This window comes from Piliocolobus tephrosceles, unplaced genomic scaffold (assembly GCF_002776525.5).
Source record: "Piliocolobus tephrosceles isolate RC106 unplaced genomic scaffold, ASM277652v3 unscaffolded_14457, whole genome shotgun sequence".
NCBI lineage: Eukaryota > Metazoa > Chordata > Mammalia > Primates > Cercopithecidae > Piliocolobus > Piliocolobus tephrosceles.
This window is the reverse complement of record NW_022295929.1, coordinates 1-8,065: the sequence shown is the minus strand read 5'-3', so window position 1 is coordinate 8,065 and position 8,065 is coordinate 1. Positions and strand designations below refer to the sequence as shown.

At 41.5% G+C, this 8,065-nt stretch overlaps 1 pseudogene; it reads left to right on the top strand.

Moving 5' to 3' along the window:
• The first annotated feature begins 2,314 nt into the window (after positions 1-2,314).
• Positions 2,315-7,764, top strand: LOC111525255 (annotated as a pseudogene).
• The last annotated feature ends 301 nt before the right edge of the window (positions 7,765-8,065 follow it).

Below are 8,065 nucleotides of genomic sequence, written 5' to 3'. Positions count from 1 at the left end.
AGATATAGGAGGAGTGTCGCCTGGCCTCTCCTCATCCCAACTCAGAGCCTAAAGTACCCCCAGACCTGGGCCATGGCTGGGCTGGAATTCAGGAAACCTAGGATGCAGCTCAAGCCTTGTGGCATCTCTGGGTTCTCAGCCCACTGAGGGTGCCCCATACAGATGATCCAGGACCCATAGCTGGTGGGAAGAGAGTGGCATTTCTCTGGTCCCTCCTTACTCATGCCAAGCACCCTAAATGTCTTTCCTAGTCCATCACCCTGGTCACATTCCCCAGGGCAGCTCAGGGCTTTGTTCAGATGTCTGCCATAGTCAGGTGCCTAATAAGTGCTGAGACTTGAAAGACCACCTGGGCAGATGAGTTGATGCCCTCTGGTGAGCACCCCCAGCAGCCAGGCCCCGGTCCACGTGTTTGCCTGCTCCTGCTTGTGTTTGACTGTCACAATGCTGCTTTCCAGGGACACCGGCTCCCATCCCTCCTGTCGAGAAGGACAGAGACAGCAAGTGCCTGGGAGTAAGGCATTTGCCAGGTGGCACAAGTGATGAGGGTCAGAGCTGGGATTTGAATCCAGATCATGGAACTCTGCATGGGGGAATGCAGGTGTGGGGATGCCCATAAAGGAAGGAAGGGTGGCCCAGCCCCACTGAGCCCAGTTGCTCCCTGCAACCCTGGAGGAAATTGCTCTGCTGTCAGGTGGGGAGAGGGCCCAGGTGGCCAGGCCTCCCCTTGCTTGCTGGCTCAGGGGATCACAGTGGGACAAGGAGATTTAGAGTGTATATTTTCTTTCCTTTTCCTATTTCATTCAAAAGTCCATTTAGTACCAAGCAAGAGGAGCCTTAGCTTAACCCTGCAGATCAGGCAAGACTTGAGTTACAAAAGAATACATTCTTTTTGCACTTTTAATTCTCCTCTACTTTTGTTGGCAAGAGCAGGTCTGTGTCCCAGGTTCGGAATCCAGTTTTCATCCCACACCAAAGCGCCTACTGTTTGGGTGAGCACCCTGGAGCCTGGCCACGTGGAGCTGTGTGGCAGGAAGGTCCCCACAGAAGGGTCACGGCACCACTGCCCAGGTCCAGCTCAACTCTGCTGCCAGGGTTGCCTGTTCTGGCTCCCTGGGGCTTGCAGCATCCTGTTCCCAGGATCTGCACATAGGGGTGCCTTTCTGCATCTCTCGGTCAGTGGTAGGTGCTCCTCCAAGCCCCCAGGGCTTGCCAGCCTGGAGACAGCGGCCTGCACCCCGCCCCTTGCATGCCAGCTGAGAGGAGCCTGGGCCAGAAGCCCCACAGCGGTTGGCTGTGGCTTGGACACCGGTTGGGGGCAACAGGGCAGGGGTGGCCGCCCAGCCCCAATCCTATGGCCCCTTGCTCTGGGTGGGGACCAATGAGGAGCGGGTGGGGAAGGCGCCTCAGGCAGGCCCTAGGGACCATGGGCGGCTTGTGTTCCACGATTTTGAGGCCATTTGCAGCGAGCTCCGCCAGCCTGCCCCTCCCCTGCAGCCGCCACCAGCGGCACAGCACCGCCACCAGTGTCTTTGGGACTTTCTTCAGAGGAGACTGTTAGCATCCTCAAGTTCCAAGTGCTCTGGCCCCAGTCCTGCTTCTTGACGCTTTTTCCCAGGGGCTCCCTCCCCTTCTCAATGGCCTGAACCTTGGCCAGTTCCCACAAAGTTTGACGGGAACACAAGACTGTCACTGACATTTGTGGCACTATAACTTACAGGCACACGTGTTGCACACATCGGACACTGTGCCACATGCAGTGACACCATCTGAGGTGCGCACTCCGCACGTGCACGCGCACGCCGCACCGTCTTGGCTTGGCCTTCTGCACACGCGTGTGTAATGGCTTGGCTTGGCGTTCCTCGCTTGGCTTGGTGTTGGTCGCTTGACTTGACGTTCCTTGCTTGGCTTGGCGTTGGTCGCTTTGCTTCCTGGTCCTTGAGTGGATTGGCGTTTCCTCCCTCGGCATTCCTTTGCTGGGCTTGACCTTTCCTTGGCTGGGCTTGGCATTCCCCTGGCTGGACTGGGTGTTTCCTTGGCAGGTGGGTGGAGGGGCTTGGCCTTTCCCCGGGTGGGTGTGGGCTTTCCCCCGGGGTGGGAGTGGAATTTCCTCAGGTGGGTGTGGCCTTGCAAATACTGCTGGGCTTGGCCTCTCCTCGCCTGGGCTGGGCTCTGCTGCTTTGATGGGTTTTGGCTGTGCTTGACCTTTCTCCTGTAACAGATTGGAAACCTAGAGTTTCTTGCTTGTTGGTGAAATTTGTTGGCAGAGGTGATTGGCTAGCTACTACCTGGCTCCCCAGGCTGGTAAAAGAGGATGGGGGCTGAGGTTTCTTCAAAGCCGGCTGCCTCTACTATGAAGAAGCCTTTTGGCCTCAGCAGCAAGATGGGCAAGTGGTGCTGCCACTGCTTCCCCTCCTGCAGGGGGAGTAGCAAGAACAACGTAGACTCTGGGGGAGACCACGACGACATCGCCTTTTTGGAGCCAAGGTAACACATCCGTCTAGAAGATCTGGGCAAGCTCCACAGAGCTGCCTGGTGGGATAAAGTCCCCAAAGGGGATCAGAGGCGGAATGTGTGGAGCTGGGGTAGGGATTTGCCCTTCTGTGGGGTGGGTGAGGGCTGACTTTCTTGCCTCTGCAGGCCCCACAGCACCCTGGATGTGGAAACCTCGGAGAGCTTGGCGCAAAGTCCTCTTTATGAGCAACAACACAAAAAATTTTTAGCTGATTTCCAATCAGTAATAATTTCCTTTACATAACACTTAATAGACTGTTTTAAAGTGGTTTAACTTGCAAGATTAAGTCGATGCAGCAGATTATTTTTAATGTACACATTTAAAACAATGTTATATGCATTATAGAAAGGTGTGTAATGAGAAATAATTCCCGTAATATATCGACTTCTGGGCTAAATAGTCCTCAGATAAAATCCAATGTGCATTTTATGTCAATGTATCCCTATATAAATATGTTCTTCACTGAGGAGTCTTAGAAAGAAACTGAAATGGGAAGATGGTTCATGTCCTTGAATAGGAAGATTCATTTTTCTCAAGATGTGAGTTCTTTATGTATCACCTTTCCCTAAGCCCAAATAAAAATGTCAAAGTTTTAACATTTTTAAGTTACACATGGTGTCTTTTACTATTGTGATAAATTAGTGTTTTGTAACAGAATGGAGAAAGACTTGCCTTTCTAGGTATCAAAACGTACTAATATTTCCACAAATTGTTTACCAGCAACTGAAAATACATAAATGAATAGAACAGAATAGAAAATCCAGAACTACCCAAATGTATGTAAGAATTTAGAAGTTGATAATGGTCACATTTCATATTAATAGAAATGTAGCAGGACGAGCCACAGACAAAACTCCTCAGACACCAGATTAAAGAAGGAAGAGGTTTTTTATTCGGCCAGGAGCGTCAGCAGACTCGTGTCTGAAGAACCGAGCTCCCCGAAAAAGAAATACCTGGCCTTTTTAAAGGCTTACAACTTTAAGGGGTCCACGTGAAAGGGTCGTGATAAATCGGGCAAGCGTGGGAAACGTGACTGGGGGCTACATGCATCAGCTAGCAGAACAAAAAGTTTTACAATGCTTTTTTCATACTGTGTCTGGAATTTATAGATAACACAAGTAGTTTAGGTCAGGGGTTGATGTTATTATTATTACCTTTTTTTAACTCCTAGGGCTGGGTGGTGGTGCCAAGGTTGTCTGGCTATTTATCTTACTTTTATTTCTTTCGAACTTTTTGCTTTCTCTTTTTCCTACTGTCTTGTGAACTAGGCAAGGTAGTGGGGAGGAGGCAGCAGTAGTAGTAGTGGTCTCCTTCCTTAGAAAAAGATGAATTATTAATAAATGAAATGCCTGCTATTTGGAGAAAAATAGATGTTTATGTCACAAAATAAGTCTCTGATGGAATATAGATTAAAAGTTTTAAATATTCAAAATGAGAAAAGTACCAGAAGAAAACGCAAATGCCCCTATACAGATATATTTTTATCTTGACAAAGACCTTCTAAGAACCTCACAAGCAAGCATTCTGAAGGTTGTTTTGGCAAAATAAAAATGAAAACACCTTGTATATAAGAAAATAATTAGCAAAAGACAACATACATGCAAAATATTTACTACATGCAAAATATATATTAGATACATGCAAAATATATATTAGATAAGAAATGTGTTTTCATCTCACAGATAATTCTTTCAAATCAACAAGAAAACAAAATAAGCTCAATTTAAAATTGGGCAAAGTACTTTTTTGCAGATCTTCCAGTGACCTATGCACATAGGAAAACAGTTAGTGTTCCTGGTGAGAGAAGGAATTTAAAAGAGAATTGAAATACTGTTTTCTATCCACAAAGTGTGAGGATGAAGAGCAGCGGTACTTATACAGTTGCTTAAAGTTTAAGTTGCTGTGACTTTTCAAATAGACACTTTGGTGGTAAGAACCACATTTTAGAAATGTCTATGTGCCTTTTACCCATCAATTCCATTGTACTGAAATATCTTTGGGAAATTGATTTATCTGTCTTTCTCAGTATTACTTAAAATAGCAGTGTATTAAGAACTCATAACAGATTTTATGAACAAATTTCAGTGCATCCATAGGATGGAATAATACGTAACCATTGAGGATGTCAATAGATACAGATATACGTTGACATGCGAAGATATACTTTGCTATACCAAGTGACAAAAAAACAGGTTATACATACACACAAACAGAATATGCTCTTGTGTTAGGTGAAAATACAATAAAACTTATTTCTGGGCATTTGTATTGTAAGTGAAGTTTTTCCTTTTTTCTTATCTATGATTTTTGCAATGAACCTCTGAAAAGTTCTAGTTAAAGTTCATTCTGAATGAAATAATCCTTGGGAAGAGAAGGAATATAATATTTGCATAGATCAATTCTCAGTTTCTATTACTTATTTATGTGGATGGATATCTTATGTGAACTTTTAGCCTCTTCAGAAGTAGAGGGAATGTTTTTGCCTGTGCCTGTAGATTTTATGTGTAGATTTTATTATGTATAAATTTTATTATGTAAGTATCTTTTCATTATATATAGATTAACATGTTCAAGAAGTATGGATTAATCATTTTAGTTATATCTTTATGAAAACTAAAATAGCAAATATAAATGATCATTACTATTACGAATGTATTGCTGTACTCTACAGGAGTTTTCTTTAAAAATATTGAACTTGGGCTGGGTGCAGTGGCTCACGCCTATAATCCCAGCACTTTGGGAAGCCAAGGCGGGTGGATCACCTGAGGTTTGGAGTTCGAGACCAACCTGACCAACATGGAGAAACTCCGTCTCTACTAAAAATACAAAATTAGCTGGCTGTGGTGGCGCATGCCTGTAATCCCAACTACTCGGGAGGCTGAGGCAGGAGAATCACTTGAACATGGAGGTGGAGGTTGCGGTGAGCTGAGATCATACCATTGCACTCCAGCCTGGGCAATAAGAGTGAGACTGTGTCTCAAAAAAGAAAAAAAAAAAAAAAAAAAAAAAAAATTGAACTCCCCAGCTGTGTTTATCCCTTCTTTCAATCCATTTATTCATCAAATATAAGCCAGCTACCTATAATGTGGCAGGCATAGTCTACTATCTTGCAGTATCCTTCCATCTTTGAAAACTTCATGTTTACCTGCTCAGCTTGAGCAAGGTGAGAGATTTAAAATTAGAGTAATAGGACTTAATCTCAACTGAAGCTTTCCTCCCTCCTTTCAAACAGAAGCATTCTGAAGGTAGAAAATAGTAAAAAATAACCTTTAACTGTCCTTTTGAAAATTTATAACAGTTGTGGATAAAGACTGTTTTAGCACTTTTAAGAACTAAAATGTGGTACATAAACACCATGGAATACTATGCAGCCATAAAAAAGAATTAGAGCGTAACCTTTGCATGGACATGGTGTTGGAGGCCATTATCCTTAGCAAACTAACTTAGGAACAGAAAACCAAATACTACATGTTCTCACTTATAACGGGGAGCCAAATGATAAGAACACAAAGGTACCTAGAGGGGAGCAACACACGTTGGGGCCTATTGGAGGGAGGAGGGAGAGAAGCAGGAAATATAACTAATGGGTACTGAGCTTAATACCTGGGTGATGAAATAATTTGTACAATCAACCCTCTTGGCACACATTTACCTATGTAACAAACCTGCAATATACCTATGTATATTTACCAATTTACCTATAACATCCTGCAATATACCCCGAGTGTGAAAGTTGAAAAATATACCCCAACTTTTTTTGGGGTATATTCACACTCGGGGTATATTCACACTCGGGGTATATATGGAGTTGAAAAAATCTCCACAGTTTCATAAATTCATTAAAAAAGAAAATTTATAAGTTTCAAATCCTAATATTTATCACTGGAAATATCTGATTTACATATGTTCTATAAATCTAAGTATTGAAAAAATGAGTCATACCTATTCATTTGAAACCCAAGTTTCCTTTGGTTTAAAGATTTTTTGAAAATTAAAGTAAAAATTAGTTTTGACATTTGTTGTTTTTACCTTAGCCCTCTTATTCCATAGTACTTTTAAGAACTAAAATTTATCTAAATGCCAATCATCTGGTTAGAATTGCCCCAGAACTGTTATACATACCATATTCTACTTAATGTAAGCCACATGGATTGTATGATGCCCCATTATTTCATGTGTCAATAAGAGAATTATGTAAATGCTACCAATTATAGTTATAGTAAGTCATGAATTACAAGTGGTACTACAATGTAAGGAATGTCAAAACATGAAGACAGCATCTTATAATCATCAAAATACAATGTAAACTGTAATCTTTAAAACATACCTCAAAATGTATGTATAATTGTATTATCTCACTTAATTCAAATGTTGTTTTTAGTAGTATTAGTAAAAATAACAATTATTGAGCTGTTATTTGTGTTAGGAACTCTTCTATATATTTTGTGTAGAGTCTCATTTAAGCATTACAGTGGTTTCCTGTGAGAAAGCTACTATTTTCATTCCCATTTTATTGATGAGGAAATTGAGACACAAAAAGGCTAAGCAACAGCTAGGAAGTGAAAAAGCTCAGAGCAGGATTCCAGCCCAAATTTAATGTAATCAAAGGGCTATGCCCTTTCTTTTCAGATAGGCTGCTATTTCATTAATACAGTGAGAAATGAGAGGTAATTAATAGTGTGCTTTCTTTACAGGAAAATTAAATGTTTGTTTTGAAGGCAGAGGGATAGCGTGCAATTCAATGTTTGTAATTACATGAATCATTGATATGGCTTTAGATAGTACACTACAATTTGCTAAAACGTCTTCTCACTCTCATAGGACTGCTCTACATTTGGCCTGTGGGAATTCAGAAGTAGTAAAACTCCTGCTGGATAGAAAATGTCAACTTCATGTTTTTGACAGCAAAAAGAGGACAGCTCTAATAAAGGTATGCAGTAGCCAACTATATCAGCATGAGATGGATTTGATTTCAATACATAGAATAAAAATGAGTTTTCTTATTTAAATATAACTTATTGATGAAACCTGTGGAATGTTTATCTTGATTTCCTAGGATTTATAATTTGTTTTTGGTCTAATATTGACAGGCTGTACAATGTGCAATACTTTTGCTACGACATGGTATTGATCCAAATCTTCCAGATGTGTATGGCAATACTGCCCTACACTATGCTGTCTACAGTGAAGATAGATTAATGGCCAAAACACTGCTTTTATACAATGCTGATATCGAATCAAAAAACAAGGTATAGATCTAATTTTATTTTCATAATACCCAATGCGTTTATTTTAACATTGACCTGTGTAAGGGCCAGTTTTCCATATTTGGAAGCTCAAGCATAACCTGAATGAAAATATTTTGAAATGACTTAATTATCTAAGACTTTATTTTAAATATTGTCACTTTTTTTTATCATTTATTTATTTATTTATTTATTTTTTATTATACTTTAAGTTCTAGGGTACATGTGCATAACGTGCAGGTTTGTTACATATGTATACTTGTGCCATGTTGGTGTGCTGCACCCATCAACTCGTCAGCACCCA